At 41.7% G+C, this 18840-nt stretch overlaps 1 long non-coding RNA gene across 1 annotated transcript in view; it reads right to left on the bottom strand.

Annotated features, from left to right (window-relative positions):
- LOC144578480 (uncharacterized) overlaps nt 1–18329 on the bottom strand; it is a 57401-nt gene extending 39072 nt beyond the window's left edge. The window contains exons 1-2 of the long non-coding RNA XR_013524330.1: nt 18275–18329; nt 8988–9150 (exon numbers count right to left, since the gene is read on the bottom strand). This is a non-coding gene — a long non-coding RNA (uncharacterized LOC144578480). The remainder of the gene's footprint in view (nt 1–8987; nt 9151–18274) is intronic.
- Nucleotides 18330–18840: the final 511 nt, after the last annotated feature.

Genomic DNA, 18840 nt, shown 5'->3' with positions numbered 1-18840 from the left:
CGAAGTGTGTAGTAAGAACAAGGTAGGTGTGAGCTCTACTTAATGGGCATCATTCGGGCCCAGTGTGGCATAAACTTCACACTGCTTGCTTCATAAAGGGGGAAGGAAGTGTGACGTGGTAGGAAGACCTGGACACTGGGGTTGAGTAAAACTGAGTTTGATTGACTTCCTCCTCTACCAGTGGTTACCTTCCGTGACCTTGGGCAAGTCACTCCATTTTTCTGAGCCTCCACTGGTTCTTCTCTTTAACTGGGGTAATAATATATTTTCTCCTGTACTTATGTCTGGATATAATAAATAAGTATTATGAAGCCCAGTGCCTAGAATATTATAGGATACTCAATAGCTAACATCGTTGTTGCTGGTGATAAAGAAAATGGGTGAGCTCTTTTGCTTTTGGTGTGTACATTAGTTCATTCTCACATTTTTATAAAGACATACCTGAGACTGGGTAATTCACAAAGAAAAGAGGTTTAATTAGCTTATGGTTCTAAAAGGTGTACAGCCTTCTGATTCTAGGGAGGCCTCAGGAAGCTTACAATCATGGCAGAAGGGGAAGGGGAAGCAGGTACATATTCACATGGCTGGCAGGAGAGACAGAAAGAAGGGGGAGGTGCTATACACTTTCAAACAACGAGCTCTTGTGCGAACTCCATCATAAGACAGCAATAGGGAGATGGTGCTAAACCATTAGAAACCACACCATGATCCAGTCACCTCCCACCAGGTCCCACCTCTAATACTGTGAATCACAATTCAACATGAGATTTGGGTGGGGACACAAAGCCAAGCCATATCACTGTACATACAGCAATACGAGCCTACAACAAGGCATTGTCTGTATTCAACCTGATGCTGCAAGAATGTTATGGAATACTTGCCTAGACATGCAAGGAGAGGAGACATCCAGACAGCACTTTTTACCAAGGCAGAGTCTGAGAAAATGTGGGAAATCAGAAGACTAAAAATATGGGTGACAGGATTTGAGGGGTGCTGGTGAGTAGGAAAAGAAAGGGCCATAGGCTTAAATAGAAGAATTAGAGGAGGACAGATTGGAAACTTACTTCCAAGTGGCAGTAGAGAGGATGAGTCACATGAAGAATCGAATAATTCTTAGAAAATGACGCTGCAATTGATTTGAAGTCTGGATGGAGAAGGTGACTTCTGCACTGAGACCTGCAATGTGTCAGGTGTGGGGGAGACCCCAGACACCAAGTGGAAGAACTGATTTTCTTTAAAACCCTTGTAGATTTGGCTGTTCACCATCCTTTTCATCATCTGGCAATAGCATTTCTACATTCCTTAAGAGCCTACCCCTCAAAGGTGCATACATATCTCATTTTCTGTATCCTTTCAGCTTTTATTTATGGAAGCTCTATCATCACTACAGCAATTCTAGACAGAAATTGTGATTTTTCTCAGTTGAAAATACCTAAAAGCCACAAAGATGCCTGAAAGGGATGATTTACCATGGATTACTGTTCTCATAAATGGATTCCTGCTCTAACTAAAATGCATTTAGGGGAGTATCTGTTGGAAATCTGTTAGATAAGCTTAGTTGGACCCATGGACCCTAAGAAACTTTAAGAGGAACTGTGAACTTTGGCACCCCCAAAGTGTATATAAGAAGCCTTTCACTTGGCCTGTCTTCTAAAAATTAAAAATTAATTTGAAATCTTAGGAGGCCTGGGAATGCCTAAAGCATGACTCACGCCCCCCATTGGAAGTATAGTCCCAAGTATTCACCAGTTCTTTCCGTAAGAGTCTGATGCACCTCTCCACTGCTATGATGGGACTTGGGCTGCTTTCTGACTGACAGGAGGGTAGACTTTTTGACCTGCTGATATCAGGTTTGTCCATGTGACCTGTTTTGGCCAATGGTATATGAGTCAATGTACTGCAAACCATGTTCAAGGGGAAGTTTTATAACTGTACGTTTTTATCAGCCCTCTTTCTCTTTCCCTCTGCCCCATGCATGGCATGTCTTTGTTGGGGAAGTGCCTTCAATCTGGATCCTGCAATTTTAAGATGTATGAAGCAGCACTGCAGCTGAGCTGTGACCACCAGCATATAACGAGATAGAGAAATTAACCTAAGTTGTTGTTGGCCACTGAAATTTTGGGGATTCTTGTTATACAGTATCATCTAGCGAAAGCTAACTGACACAGAAAGTGAGAGCAGCCGCTAACTCAGAAGCTGAATACTAAACATTATAACAGCAGCCAGAGATTTTTTTTGAATGCTAACTCTTCCAACTTAATCCTGGGAAATATTAGCCCTGCTCTTTCTGCTGATACAGGAGTTTGATGGCTCAACGGATCTGATCTTTGCAGTCTAGGTGCATGTGAAGTGTGTGTGTGTGTGTGTGTGTGTGTGTGTGTGTAGAAGCTTATCACACTGTGTCCAGGTTAGAAGGACAGTGTCCCTGCTTCAAGCTTACATGACTCCACCTGTAAGAGCTGTGCTTCCCAAAGTAATTACATGTAGTCAGATGTTCATTATTTATTCAGGGGCTGATTATTCCACCTCTTTCTTACTTAGTATAGGTTTGAATCATCTCATGCACATTAGCCCTTCAGTAGTGACTGCAAGAAACTAAAGCCCAATGTCACTTACTTGCCTGTTGACTAGTCACTGGCAGAAGGCAGCAACAATTACATGCCACGCACTGTGTAGGTGCTGACACACATGATTGAATTTAATCTTTATGGCAATTCATAAGCATCATTGTTCCCATTTTTACAGATGATGAAACTGAGGCTCAGAGATATTTAGCCCCTTGCCCAGAGTCACATAACTGGTAGGTCGAGTTGGAATACAGAATAACATGTTTTTCCTGACTTTAGTCAACCCAAAAAACCTAATTTAAATGGTAGATAATGCCAAATAAGATGAAAATAACATCTACATACCATTTAGAAGTACTGAGCTGAGGATCTCCTATACAACAATGTGATAGAAAAATGGAAGCTAGGAGACAAACTCACAGTCCTGAGATCCTAACGAGAAAGAACGAGAAAAATCAACGCTGAGGACCAGCCCTTTTGTCCACTGTGCATAAATAGGCTTCCTGAGAAGGTCTTGCAGAATGTGGGAGGAATGGAGGGTGAGAAGATGCTATTTCTATTTTGGGAGGTGTCTCCTTTCGCACAAAGGAAAAAAGCAACAGCTTTTGTTTAAACCCCTAAACAAACTGTTTACTCTTATACCTCATGCGAGGAGAAACTGAGAAATGCGTGACGGCGCACTTTGAGTGGTAATATTGTCCTCAGCCCATGTTATTAGTGATGCAATGGAGGCACTTAATTACTTACCACTGACATATGTTTGTGCTAATTTATAAGACTGGTTAGCTCACACACTGCCTTTTAACTCTTGCCTGCCTGGAGAGTTTCTTGAATGTAAAGCAATCACCCAACCGGAAGCCAAAGTAAGAGTGAACGAAATCCCAGAATGTTCTAGGTTTGGCAAGTGCTGATGGATTACTTAGTTCAGTGGTTCTCAACAAGGGGGGATTTTGCACACTCAAGAGACATCTGGCCATGTCTGGAGACATTTATGTTTATCACAACTGGGTGAGGTGGGAAAGGTCACTACTGGCAGCTAGCGGGTAGAAGCCAGGGATGCTGTTGAACACCCTACAATGCACAGGACAGACCTCCTCAATAGAAAATTGTCTGGTCCATCCAAAATGGTCCATCGGTAGTGCTCAGGTTGAGAAATCCAAACTACCTCAATGCTCCTGTTTTGATCAACATTCAGAGGTGAAAGTGGCTTACTCAGTATCACGCAGCAAGTTATTGTGAGAACTGGGCAGCAGAATAATCTGCAATTGTTAGCAGCAAGGCTCTGGAATCTGAACGTTTGGCTCCAAATATTGGGTTTGATTCTTACTAACGGAGGAAGCTTGAGCAAGTCACTGAGGCTCTCTGGGCCTCAGATACCTCATCCAGAAACCAGGAGAATAATGGTGCACAGCAGAAGGTCTTTGGGGAGGATCCAATGAGATAAAGCACATATAGGACTTGGCATAGAGTGTGTGTACAGGATGTTTTCTGTATATCATTAGAATTCTGTACTGTGTTAGCAGGATTCAGGTAAAATACCTCATTTTAATTCGCACTAATACAGGAAAAGAACCTTCCATGTAAACACTGTCAGCTTTTTCTACGTCCTGTTAGGGGAGAAATGTCTGAATCACTAAAGACCAATTCCATGATCTCTTTAGTCTCATGAATGCAATCCAAGGAGGTGCCGCCAGGTTTGAAGAAAGGGTGTATGCAACAGAATGAAACATTTCTCTCCTTTCATTTGATAACTCAACACTGCTATGCACCTTCATAAAGTGATGGAGGGTGTAGTATGCTGATTAACGGGCCTTCCCTCATCTCATCCCCAAAGATACCCAAGTTCTAGTCCTTGGATCCAGTGACTGTTCTCTTATATGGGAAAGGGGACTCTGAAGCTGTGATAAGGATCCTGAGAGAGAGAGGTTATTTTGGATTATCTGGGTTGGCTCTAAATGTTCTCACAAGAGTCCTTATAAGAGGAAGGCAAGAAGGTCAGAGGAGGAACAAGGTGAAGTGAGCATGGAAGCAGGAGGAGGAGTGGAGAGGTGATGTGTAGCCATGAGCCAAGGACTGAGGATAGCTTCTAGCAGCTGGAGAGGGCAGGGAGACACATCTTCCCCTAGAACTTCCAGAGGGAGCCAGTCCTACCAACACCTTGACTTTAGATTCATTGGGGTCTTTTGACCTGAAGAACAGTAAGAGAATAGAATTGCTTGAAGCCACCACATTTGTGGTAGGTTGTTAATTTGTTGACAGCAGAAATAGGTAACTATTATAGAAGATTATTGACAGGGGGATTGGAGGGCATATTTGCACAGGGGGCTGAGTCCCCTTCTGGGGAGAAAGGAATTGAGATGCTGACCCTTTCATCGTTGAGGGTCAAGGTTATCTGATATCTCTGCTGACTCATGCGGCTGTGACTGAGGTCAGCTGGCAGCACGAAGCATGAGGGACAACAGAGGGGGACTCACCGCCGTGGAAGAGAGAGCTGGACTGGGGACACAGGCGGAGACTAGGCTGAGGTTGTCCTGGGAGGGAGGTTGGTCCTGGAGAGTGTGAGGCCATGGCTGAGACCTTTCTAAAAACTGATGCCGTAACACGCCAGATTTAAGTCAGGAACCATGGCCTGTTATGATGAAAAACCTGGAACAGACATTGTCCTAAGATGGGGATCAGATGACCATAAATGATGGACCTGGGAAACCACAGGCTCAGCTTTGGGTCAACGCACAGTGGAAGTACAGGGGGCTGCTGTGATGGAGAGACATGAACCACATCACCTTGGTGGGCAGGCACTGTAGTAAGAGGGAGAGAAAACAGAAGCACCCAGGATTTTAGCAAGTGACCAGGCTAAACTAAGGCAGAGAGCAACCCCTCCTGCTACAAACAAACATGGACACGACATCGTAAAGCCATCAGAAGACCCAGCAAAGGCAAGGTCACGTCTGTAATCCCAGCACTTTGGGAGGCCGAGGTGGGTGGATCACCTAAGTTCAGGAGTTTGAGACTAGCCTGACCAACCTGGTGAAACCCTGTCTCTACTAAATACAAAAAATTAGCTGGGTATAGTGGCAATATGCCTTTAATCCCAGCAACTTGGGGGACTGAGGCAGGAGAATTGCTTGAATCTGGGAGGCGAAGGTTGCAGTGAGCCGAGATCATACCATTGCACTCCAGCCTGGGCAACAAGAGCAAAACTCTGTCTCAAAAAAACAAAAACAAACAAAAAAAGTAGCAAAGCCTGAAGGTCAGTGAAGGAACTCCTCCGGGGCCAGAGATGACAGCCAGGCTGTAGGGGGGGTGTGTGAGTTTCAGAGATGTGATTATGGGCTAGGAGATTGAGGTCTGGGGTTCAATCACAGAAACAGGGGAAGTGAATTCAGGCTCATGAAAGGCAGAGAACTGGGACAACTCCCCCAAAATCTAGAGCAGTGGCTCTCCTTGGGGTAGTACTGTCAGAGGCATGTGAACCAGAGTGACTCCATCTTGAATAGGGGCTGGGAAAAATCGGGCTGAGACTTAACTGGGCTGCATTCCCAGGAGGTTAGGCATTCTTAGTCCCAGTATGAAATGGGAGGTCTACATAAGAAACAGGTCACAAAGACCTCACAGACAAAACAAGATTCAGTAAAGAAGCCAGCCCAGGGTCACCAAAACCAAGGTGGTGATGAAAGTGACATCTGGTCATCCCACTGCTCATTACATGCTAATTCAAATGCATCAGCATGCTAAACGACCCTCCCACCAGTGCCCGTACAGTTTAAAGACGCCATGGAATGTCCAGAAGTTACCCTATGTGGTCTCAAAAGGGGAGGAAACCTCAGTTGTGGGAACTCCCCACCCCTTTCCCAGAAAACTCATGTATATTCTACCCCTTGTTTAGCACGTAATCAAGAGGTAATGTAAGTATGCTCAGTCAGCAGCTCGTATCACTGCTCTGCCTATGAATTAGCCATTCTTTGTTTCTTTACCTCTCTAATAAACTTCCTTTCACTTTACTCTGTGGACTCCCACCAAATTCTTTCTTGCATGAGATCCAAGAACTTTCTCTTGGGGTCTTGACTGGGAGCGCTTTCCATGAATGAACTGCTTCTTAGGGGGACATTTGGGGAACAGGGGGGGGGAGGCATGTTTTTGTTATCATCGTGATGGCAGGAGGCACTAGTAGCATTTAGTTGGTAGGAGCTGGGATACCAGACATCTGGTAGTGCCTGGGGCAGTCTGACCCAAACAAAATCTCTTGCCACCCTGTGCAGAATTCAGATGCCTGCTGAGAACTTGTATAGGCAAAAAAATACATTCATTACTCTAAATCTATTGCTATCTAGATGAACTCTTTTACATATACACGTTAAGACTTTTTTAAAATCAGTTTTAATACACACTAAAATTTTCAGAAATTTCAGTACTATGAAAATCAAGGGAAGCTGGTTCATTATATGTTTAGGACCACCACCTTGGAAAATCATGTTACCCATGGCAACGCTGGTCATGGTGTTTGTATCACCTTATCTGCCCCCATTTCCGCCTGCATTTGGAGTTGTCCCAGGCGTGGTGATTCTACACTCTGGTTCATGCATTTTATTATTCCATTAAGTCTCACAGTAATCATACCTCAGCAGTGACTCACCCTGATACTGCATATGTGATTTAGGAACCCTGGGTCTCTGGTGATGAAAAATACCTATTATAATAAATTAGTTTTCAATTTTTAATTTAACATGGCATTTTTAAATAGCTATGAGTAGGTTCTATTAGCTGCGATTTTCATTTCAAAATAGTAAGGAAGACAATACAAATTGTTTACTATAAAAAAGGCCATCGGATCAGGTCAGACCGAAAGTCATTGGTCTGGCATCTCCAAGAGCTGTCCCATCCACTGCAGAGGAAAGGGATAGATGCTGCCAATCAGCCTGGGGGAGCTGCAAGGAGGTTTCTATCTACTGCTTGCCTGAGTCCTTGGATGCAAGGGAAGAAAAATACCACCTATTGTTGGGATACACTCAGGGTGGCTGGCAAAATGTTAGGAAAATATTAAAGTTAAAAAATTATAGTCTCAAAAACAAACCCATTCAAAAGTGGGCAAAGGATATAAACAGACACTTTTCAAAAGAAGACATATATGAGGCCAACAAACATGAAAAAATGCTCATCATTACTGGAGAATTGCAGATCAAAACCACATTGATATATCATCTCACGCCAGTTAGAATGGCGATAATTAAAAAATCTGGAGACAACAGATGCTGGAGGTAATGTGGAGAAATAGGAACACTTTTACACTGTTGGTAGGAGTGTAAATTAGTTCAACCACTGTGGAAGACAGTGTGGCAATTCCTCAAGGACCTAGAAACAGAAATTCCATTTGACCCAGCAATCCCATTACTGGATATATACCCAAAGGACTATAAATTGTTGTATTATAAAGACACATGCACACGCATATTCATCGCAGCACTGTTTACAATAGCAAAGACCTGGAACCAACCCAAATGCCCATCAATGATAGACTGGACAAAGAAAATTTGGCACATATACACCACGGAATACTATGCAGCCATAAAAAGGATGAGTTTGGGTCCTTTGTAGGGAGATGGATGAATCTGGAAACTATCATTCTCAGCAAACTGACACAAGAACAGAAAACCAAACACTGCATGTTCTCACTCATAGGCAGGTGTTGAACAATGAGAACATGTGGACACAGGGAGGGGAGCATCACACACTCGGGTCAGTTGAAGGGTGCTAGGGGAGGGACAGTGGGGGGTAGGGAGGGTGGGGAGGGATAACATGGGGAGAAATGCCAGATATAGATGATAGGGGGATGGAGGCAGCAAACCACCTTGCCATGTAAGTACCTAAGCAACAACCCTGTATGATCTGCACATGTAAGCCCGAACCTAAAGTACAATAAAAAAATTATAGTCTCAAACCTTTTGGAAGGCCAAAAGGTTTTAATGGAAAAGGCTAAAGGCAGCCAGTTAATTATGTTAGAATTTTAAGTTGCAGGGTAAAATTAGGATAATAAAGCTTCCCCAGTTAAGTCTGTTTACCACACATTCCTTTGTGTCTATTCTAACCGTTTACTCATGTAAACTTCGTGCTGGATGGTCCTCACAAGGGGAAGTCAAAGGGGAATTACAATTAATGGTGCTTCTCCTGGTCCCCAAAACCAAAACCTTTTATCACTTCTAAATTAACCATGTTAATTATCCACAAGCACATTAACTTAAAACCTCTATTATTAAATCTATGCTGAATAAATGTGAGGAAAAACAGGGAGTCGTGGTCAGTTAGCTGCAATTGCCCTCTAAAAGCAGCTAACAACCATCCCTAATCCACTCAAATTCACTGTATTCTAGTGTGTGAAAGTGCATTCATTCATCCAGTCATTAACTCAGGGTCTGCAGGACAAACCTGCGAAGGCAGTAATCAGCATCTCACGTGGCAAAGCCAGTGTGATCCAGGTCTCAACCTGTGAAGAAGTCAACTCCCGATTCCTGGTGGCTTCTGCAGCGTGGAGGAACCACAGGCTGGGAAATGAACACCATCACCGTTGGATGAAGTCATGGTCAGCAAGCTGGGGACAGAGACAGGCAGGTAAATTGAGTAACCACAAGGCTTGGTGACACTCCATGGGGCTGTCAGCCTTCTGGAGGAGTTGGAGAGGCAGGGAGCTCTGTCACAGAAACTTCTTGGCAGCCCTGTAGTCATCCAACAGAGAATTTCAAAGGCTTAGAAATCAGTAATTCATGAAAACCCACCCCTGGGGATGCAAAAGAAGTTCTATTATAAATTCACTTTCTAGTCAGGGGGCCGGTTGCTTGGTTCTTTAATCCTCATTTTCTTCATCTGCAAAGGAGGCATGAAAACAACTTTGTCAAGACCGGTAACTCATGACTGGAGGAGACTTTCCCCCAAGGACATACTGTCATGTCTAGAGATATTGTTGATTACCACAGAGAAGGGCATGGAAGGTTTGCTACTGGCATCTAGAGAGGAGGGGCCGGGGATGTCGCTGAACACCTACAATGCACAGGACAGACCCACAACAAAGAATTCTTTGTTTCCCAAATGTCAGGGGGGCTGAGGTTGGGAAAGCCTAGAGCAAAGAACAAAGGTCATGAGATGATGCTTGAAAAGAGCTGGCATGACTCCAGGCTCCTTACGGGGGCTCAGGAAATATGACTGCCCTGCGGGAGTCTAAGCATCTACAGGTGCTACTATTTCCAGACCTGGAAGTAAGGGAACACCATCAGCACTGATTACATTAATTGCCATAGATACCATCACCGTTGTCCTCATGATTATTTCTAACGGCTGGTATTTACTGAGACCCTGCTTTGCCAGGTCCCATCCTCTGTGCTGTTTGTGTTGTGATTTACAGTCTGTCCGGGATATGAGGTAGGTCTTAGTATTCCCTATATTTTGCAGAAAAGGAAATTCGGTATGCCTATATAAGAGGGGCTGACCACAGGCAGTATACTCATATGTCAACCATTTGCATAGCTGTTTGTAGGGTCTTTCTATTTGTAATCAATCAATCAATTAATTAATTTTCCTTTAGTGAGGTATAGTTGACAAATAAAATGGTATACATTGAGGGGTACAGTATGATGATTTGATACACATATACACTGTGAAATGATTATCACAATTAAGATAGTTAACACATCTATCACCTCACATCTTTTTTCTTCTGCAAGAACATTTAAGATCTACCCTCTAAGCAAATTTCAAGTATACAATATTGTTAACTATAGTCACCATGCTGTACATTAAATCCCCAGAACGTATTCATCTTTTAACTAACACTTTGTACCTTTGACCGACATCTCCCTGCTTTCCACACCCCCGACCCTGCCCATCACTCTTCTCCTCTTGGTTTCTATGAGTTTGGCTATTTCAGATCCCACATGTAATTGACATCATACGGTATTTGTCTTTCTCTCTCTGACTGATTTCACTTAGCATAATGCCCTCAAGTTTCATCCATGTTGTTGCAAATGGCAGAATTTCCTTTTTTTAATGCCTGAGTAATACCCACCAATGGGCACTGAGGCCGTTCCTACGTCTTGACTATTGTGAGTGATGCTGCAGTGAGCACAGGAATGTGGAGACCTCCATCAGTTACAGATTTTGTTTCCTTGGAATAAATTCCCAGCAATTGGATTTCTAGATCATATGATAGTTTTATTTTTAATTTTTGAGAAATCTCCATTTTCCATAATGACTCTACCATTCCCACCAACAGTACCCAAGGGTTCCCTTTTCTCCACATCCTCACCAGCACTTGCTACCTTTTTTTTTTTAAATAATAGCTATTCGAACAGGTGTGAGGTGATACCTCATTGCTGTATTGATTTGTAGTCCCTTGGTGATTAGAGATGCCGGGCACCTTTTCAATGTACATGCTTACCAGTTGTATGGTGTTTTTTTTTGGAAAAAAATCTCTAAAAACCCTTGGCCTATTTTTTAATTGGATTTTTGTTTGTTTATTTTTTATTTTCACCATTCAGTTGTAGGAGTTCTTTATATATTTCAGATATTAACCCTTTACCAGACATAGGGTATCTTTTAATCATAAATTATCTTTTAATTTTATTGATGGTTTCTTCTGCTGTGCAGAAGAGTTTTAGTTTGATGTAGCCCCACTTTTTTTTTTTTTTTTTCTGAGACAGAGTTTCACTCTTGTTGCCCAGGCTGGAGTGCAATGTCACAATCTCAGCTCACTGCAACCTCCACCTGAATTCTCCTGCCTCAGCCTCCTGAGTAGCTAGGATTACAGGCATGTGCCACCATGCCTGGCTAATTTTGTATTTTTAGTAGTCAGGGTTTCACCATGTTGGTCAGGTTGGTCTCCAACTCCTGACCTCAGGTGATCTGCCCACCTCAGCCTCCCAAAATGTTGGGATTACAGGCATGAGCCCCTGCAACCGGACTGGCCCTCCTTACTTTTGCATTTGTTGCTTGTGCTTTTAGGGTTACATCCAAAACATCAATGCCAAGTTCAGTGTCAAGGAGGTTTTCCCCTATGTCTTCTTGTAGGAGTTTTACAGTTTAGGGCTTTACCTGCAAGTTTTTAATCCATTTAGAGTTAATTTTTGTGAGTGATGGAAGATAGGGGATCCAATTTTATTCCTTTTTTCATAGGAATCTTCGGTTTTTCCAACACCATTTTTTTAAGAAAATTTATCATTTTCCAGGTGTGTATTTTTGGCAGCTTTGTCCAATATTAATTAACTATTTATGCATGGGTTTATTACTGGGCTCTTGTTTCATTTTTTTCTTTTTTTTTTTTCACCAGGCTGGAGTGCAGTGGTACGGTTTCGGCTCACTGCAACCTCTGCCTCCTGGGTTCAAATGATTCTCCTGCCTCAGCTTCCTGAGTAGCTGGGATTACAGGCACATGACAACACACCCAGCTAATCTTTGTATTTTTAGTAGAGATGGGGTTTCACCATGTTGGCCAGGATGGTATCAATCTCATGACCTCATGATCCGCCCGCCTTGGCCTCCCAAAGTGCTGGGATTACAGGCGGGAGCCATTGTGCTTGGCCCTGGGCTCTTATTTCTATTCCATTGGTGTCTATGTCTGTTTTTATGCCAGCACCATACTGTTCGCTTACTGTGGTTAGGTAATATATGTTGAAATCAGGAAGTGAGATGCTTCCAGCTTTGTTCTTCTTTCTCAAGACTGCTTTGGCTATTCAGAGTTGTTTGTGGCTGCAAACAAATTTTAGGATGAAAAAAAAATTACATGAAAAATGCTATTGGAATTTTGCTAGGATTTCATTGAGTCTATAGATTACTTTGTGTAATATGGACATTTTAATAATATTAATTCTTCTTCTCCATGAACACAAGATATCATTCCATTTATTTGTGTCTTCTTCAATTTCTTTCATCTATGTCTTACCGATTTCAACATACTAATGTTTTACCTTCTTGGTTAAATTTATCCCTACGTATTTTATGTTTTTGATGCTCTTGTAAATAGGATTGTTTTCTTTATTTCTTTTTAAGGGAGTTCATTGTTAGCCTCTAGAAATAAAACTGATTTTTACATGCTGATTTTTCTATCTTGCAACTTGACAGAATTTGTTATTGACAAACTGAGATTCTAGATTGCCTGTCTTAAACTTCTTTGGTTTCTCTAGAATGTCTAGCATATAACAGGAAAGTAGAAAATGAGAGAAGCCAAGCACTTATTTAGTTCCAAGCACACATTTGTGTATATACATATATTTTTTGCCAGTTGATTCTCATTATTTCCAGATTCTGTATTTGCGATTTTGCCTATTCACAAAAATGTATTTGTAATCCCCAAGTGAATACCTGCTGTGCTGTTGCAGTCACTCCCAGTCACGTGCAGAGTTGCAAAAAACTTGAGTCACTCAATGTGCTCATATAGCTCAGATCCAACAAGTCCAGGATCTGCTTTCTTGGTTCCACTCCCATACTGCAAATGAGTACGCATCTTGATGTTTACTTAGCGCTGTGCTTTTCACACTTTTGTGCCTTTTGTTGGTGATTTTTGCTGTTTAAAATGGTCCCCAAGCACAATCTTGAAGGGCTATCTAGTGTTCCTAAGCACAAAAATTTTGAATGAATAAATGAGAGTGTGCGTAGATCAGAGTAATGCTGACTCCTTCTAGACCACAGTTTCTCAAGGCTTCTCTGTTTGGTACCATGTAAAACAAAGACAAAGATGCAAAGTACAACTGCACTTTGTGATGTGGCTTATGGAGAAAAATACGCACGTGTTAGATGAGCTGCGTTCAGGTATGAAGTATAGTGGGGCTGGCTGTATAGTCAATGTTAATGAATCAATATAGATTAGATAAGGTGTCTAGACACAGAAATACACAAAACATGGTTGTGTATTGATCAGTTGATGGAAATGTCATGACTGGAAGCTCAAAGGAACCAAACCTGTATTTCCCCTAGGAGTAATGGTTCAGTATTCAGTAACTCAGTGCTTGTGGAGACTTATTGAACCTAATTACAGCAAATAACAAGAATAGACACACAGAAACACACACACAAGTACAAATACACACACCCTTTTTTGGTCTCATTTCATGTTCCCAGCAACCTGTGAGGTAGGTACTATTATGCCCATTTGACAGATGAGGACACTGAGGAAGCCAGGCAGGTTGCCAATGGTCACAAAGACCCAGAAACCAAACTCAGTTTAGCCAAAATTAATTGCCCATGTTCTTCTAGAGAACGTCATTGTTTTTCATTTATTTATTTATTTGAGACAGGATCTCGCTCTGTCCCCAAGGCTGAAGTGCAGTGGCACGATCATAGCTCACTGCAGCCTTGACTTTTCAGGGCTCAGGTGATCCTCCTGCCTCGGCCTCCCAAGTAGCTGGGACCACAGACATGTGTGACACTAGGCTAATGTGGAAAATTTTTCTTTAGAGATGGGTTCTTGCTATGTTGCCCAGGCTGGTCTCAACCTCCTGGGCTCAAGCAGTTCACCCACCTTGGCCTTCCAAAGTGCTGTCATTATTGACGTGAGCCACCACACCCATCCCAGAATTTCAATTGAAGATTGAATCAAGTCATGTTAAACATGCAAAAGTCCTTGCATTTTTAATGAGTTTTTTCTTGTTTCCCTCTCTTCCCAACTCAGAAAAAGGTAGATTCCAGGGTGGATCAGCTTAAGCAAAAGATACATCCAATGACTGTTTCCTAATACCTCCTTTACTATAACCCCAAACAGGACAAAGCTCATGCTAGCAACTTGGGGAAAGCAAGTATAAGTTTAAATTCACCGTTCTAATCTAAAAGACAAAGTGAAGCTTAAATCAATACAATATCCACATTTTTACCCTTTTATTGATTTCTTTGTTCTAGTCTGTAAGACAGTTTTATTTTAAGGTTAGCTAATACTTTTATAATCTTTTAAAGGTTTGTGATTTTAACGCTTTTGTTTGCTTTGTTTTGAGAATTTAATGACTTCTTACAGCGTCTTTTTTATCTTCGTCTGTTCTGATCATAAAAGTGGTCTATAAGCCTAGACCCTCCAGTGAGAAAAAGCTCTACGTAAAGGTGCTGTATCTGTGCATTGCCACAGGAAACATTGTAAAGGTCAGGTCATGTGATCCACAAGTCAGCTGTAATAATCTTCTGTTTCCTTAAACTCGACTCAGGTTCATACTTTGCTGGAAAACTTTATCTCTGCTTCATGATTTCTGCTGCTATCAGCATCTTATATTTCTATAATTACCTCTAATTCTAATTTATTATTAATTTCACCAACATTTCACTCTGGGGAGGCCAACACAGATGTGAATGTCAGAAACTCTCCTTCAATTTTCTGAGTCCAGAATTTACAAAAGGCATTTATTTAGGTATGTAACAGTCTTAAAGGAAGATTTGAGGTGATGAACAACTTTTACCCAGCTCACAACTTCAAAATTGATTTTTAGGCACACATGAGCTTAAAAATCCTTCAGCTATTTCTACTTATGATTTTTTCTTGAAAAATTGACCATTCTTGGCTGGCCCTTTTGCAGGATGCTTTCCTGTGATTTTTCACTTTTCCTTGCCCTCTTATTTCTCCCAACCCAAATTTTCTGGGGTACATCTCTGGTCACCTAATTCTTTGTATTATTGTCCTTACATATTTGAAGCTTATTATTGAGGTGTTTTTCTTAAAAAAACAAAAACAAAACACTAGAATCCCCAAAGAAGTATTTTTATGCCAGCTGTAAAAGTAACATTTTCACCTCTTTTCTTTGGAGTGGAAGCTCCTTAGAAGAGAGGGCCTGGATGATTTAAAGAACAAGACGACGGAGGCAAGTCCAAACATAGCAGCATATGAACAGCAATTGTGCTTTGCATCTTTGTCTTCGTTTGACATGACGCCAAACAAAGAAACCTCGAGAAACCCTGGTCCAGAAAGAGTTGGCCTGACTCTGACCTATACACACTCATTCATTCATGTCTGCTTTAAGCAAACAGTTGTTGAGGCCAAACCATGTGTCAAACACTCTTTTAGGTGTTGGAAATAGAGTGGAGGACAAGAGGAACACTTTCTCACGGATTGTTTACTTTTCTAAGAAGAATGTAGCTTCAATTCCTAGTCGCGAATGCTGTCATTTTCAAACAAAGATGGCCAGAATCAACAGAAAATGTGTTAGCCTGCATCAATCAGCTCATTTTTGCTGTGTGACTTCTCACCATTTCCTGGGCACATGGAACAGATTCTAGTTGAGAAAACATGGCCCTCCATTCTGAATGGAAATACTAACTCTGATAATTGCTAACACTTATGTAGTGCTTGCTTTGTGAATGTTTTGTATTATTTCATTACATTACTTAACTCACTCTTCACCATAAGCCAATGAGGCAGGCATTATTTATATCCCCATTTTATGGATGAGAAAACTGAGGCAGAGAAGTCACCCAAGAGAGTTACAAATCAACACAATTTGGCTCCAGAATTTATGTCCTCAACTGCCACGCTATTCCGTCTCTATATGATTTTTATGAATAACAATGCCCTCAGTTCAGTGATCCAACACAGAATTATTGGAACACCAAGGTCTTGCAAAATCCTTCAAGTGTCAGCTGAAACACCACTTTCAGAGAGGAGTCTTGCCAGCTCTCATGCTGGGATCATTCCTGTTATTACACATTCTCACTTCACCATGTGCTCTTTGGTGACCTGTATGTAATCAATAAGTAATTATTTGTGTAATTACTTCATCTCTGTCTCCTGAGCTAAAATGTAATCTCCATGAGAACGGGATCTTGTCCCTCTTATTAGCCACTCTATCTCCAACACCTAAAAGAGTGTTTGACACATGCTTGGGTGTCAACAACTATTTGAATGAATGAATGAATGAAGGAAGGAAGGAGGGTGTGCATAGAACAGAGTAATGCTAACTCCTTCCAGGCAGGGTTTCTCAACATGGACACTAGTGACATTTCAGGCCAGAGAATTCCTTGTTGTGAGAGCTGTTGTGTACATTGCAGAATGTTTAGCAGTGTCCCGGCCTCTACCTGCAACCCCAGTTGTCACAATGCAAACTGTCCTCAAACATGCATGCCTTGCCTTACTGATTGAATGACAGGGTGATAGATGAACATAAGGACATCTCTTACTCTAGGGAAACAGATAATACAGCATTTATGATGGTTAAATTTTGCTAATAAGACAAGCTTATTATAAAAATGTATTTTTGCAAATCACATTCTTTGGGAATAAATATAGGAAGGAAGGTTTTATTTAATAACATAAACATCTTATTTAATAATGACAGCTATCACTGTGAAGTACATACTATAAGCCTGTGTTATGGTAAGTGTTCTATATTATTATCATTTAGTTCTTTTTTTTTTTTTTGAGATGAATTTCACTCTTGTTGTCCAGGCTGCAGTGCAATGGCATGATCTCGGCTCACTGCAACCTCTGTCTCACAGGTTCAAGCAATTCTCATGCCTTAGCCTTCCAAGTAGCTGGGATTACAGGTGCATGTCACCACGCTTGGCTAACTTTTGCATTTTTATTAGCGATAGGGCTTCACCACATTGGCCAGGATGGTCTCGAACTCCTGACCTCAGGTGACCTGCCTGCCTTGGCCTCCCAGAGTGCTGGGATTACAGGCGTGAGCCAATGCATTGCACAGCTATCATTTAGTTCTTACAACAACTTGGTGGATGACAGAGGTCCAGAGAACTTAGTAACTTGACCAGTATCCCACAAATGGTAAACAGGAGAACTGAGATTCGGAACCAGGTCGCTCTAAGTCTTTCCCACCTCAAGTTTATTAACATTAACTTCCCATTATTTATTAATGGATATGTCTACTTCTTATTTAATTCTTGTCCACATCTAAACAAGTAAGTTTAACTAAGTCTTCAGTCACCAGAGCTTCTGTAGGATCATGCCTTTCACACTGGCCCTTTAACCCAAAACCACTTGTTATTTTTTTCTAAAAAAAGATAGTCCCCTCCCTTGTAACTCAAAGTCATAGTAAAATTCCCACCTCATATATATATATTCTTTAATTTGGTAGGGATCATTTCCCCTATTTCACCAATGGGAAAACATGGAGCTGCATTTATTAGTAAGGGATGGTCCAGAATGTTTCTTAAAGCTGATTAATAGATGCATATTTTTTTCTCAGTAAATTATTTTCTGTATTTCTTTTCCTTTTTTTTTTTGAGATGGAGTCTCTCTCTGTCAACCAGGCTGGAGTGCAAAGGTATGATCTTGGCTCACTGCAATCTCCACCTCCCGGGTTCAAGTGATTCTCCTGCCTCAGCCTCCCGAATAGCTGGGATTATAGGTGCCCACCACCACGCCTGGCTAATGTTTTGTATTTTTAGTAGAGACAGAGTTTCACTATGTTAGCCAGGATGATCTCAACCTTCTGACCTTGTGATCTGCCCGCCTCGGCCTCCCAATCTTTTCTGCATTTTTATTGGAGACTATGAAAATGAGATATGAAGGTTTTCCCTAGCAACTTAGGCAGGATGATGCCTTCTCTCTCTTTGCATTTCCTTTTGGTTTATGTCTGAGGCTCTGAAATTTTCTACCCACCTGACTGTTTCTTCAAGACAGTGGGTATGAGCCAAGCAAATCTAGCCAACCGTTTGTTACATCCCAAAATGGCATCAGTGAGATACAAGACCCCAAGCTATGGGACCCCAAAGGCAGATCTAAATGTTCTGGTACTTACATTTTAAGAAGAGCAGTGGGATAGATGGCTCCTATGAGGTTTTTGTTGGAAACTGCAAAAAAAAAAAAATTAAGTCAAAATATAATAGTTCTTGCTGTCAGTTCCCTTCCCCTCTCCCCAACTCTAGCCTGGAACTGGGAAGGATTTGAGTGGGCCACGAGAAAACAGATGGTGTCATCAGAAGAAAGAAACTTGTCTGAGAGTGGTCTTTTGAGGCATAGTATGTTCTTTGAGGGATATATTCCCCTTGTGATGGAATCAACACAGTCCGAACATGCTCTCTAAAGCGATCTTCCCTTGGAGCCCAATACTTCTCAAAGAAAGAAAACCACAAAGAATACAATGACTGTCAGTTTTCTGCTCTCCAGCTGCAAAACCCTGCACTTGAATGCTACACAAGGATAGTTTTTGGAACTTGCATAGTATGGCTGAGTACTTTCTGTAGTTTGCAAGAATCTGTGATGTGCCTAATACCTGTTTGGGAACTTGTGCCCCTCTACGACAGTTGGATCATGGGAGGCAGAGGCTCTGGCTTGCTCATTTTAGAATCCAAATGACACTGAGCA

Source organism: Callithrix jacchus, chromosome 12 (assembly GCF_049354715.1).
Source record: "Callithrix jacchus isolate 240 chromosome 12, calJac240_pri, whole genome shotgun sequence".
Classification (NCBI taxonomy): Eukaryota; Metazoa; Chordata; class Mammalia; order Primates; family Cebidae; genus Callithrix; species Callithrix jacchus.
Note: the sequence above shows the minus strand (reverse complement) of the source record. Positions and strands in the feature narration are given on the sequence as shown.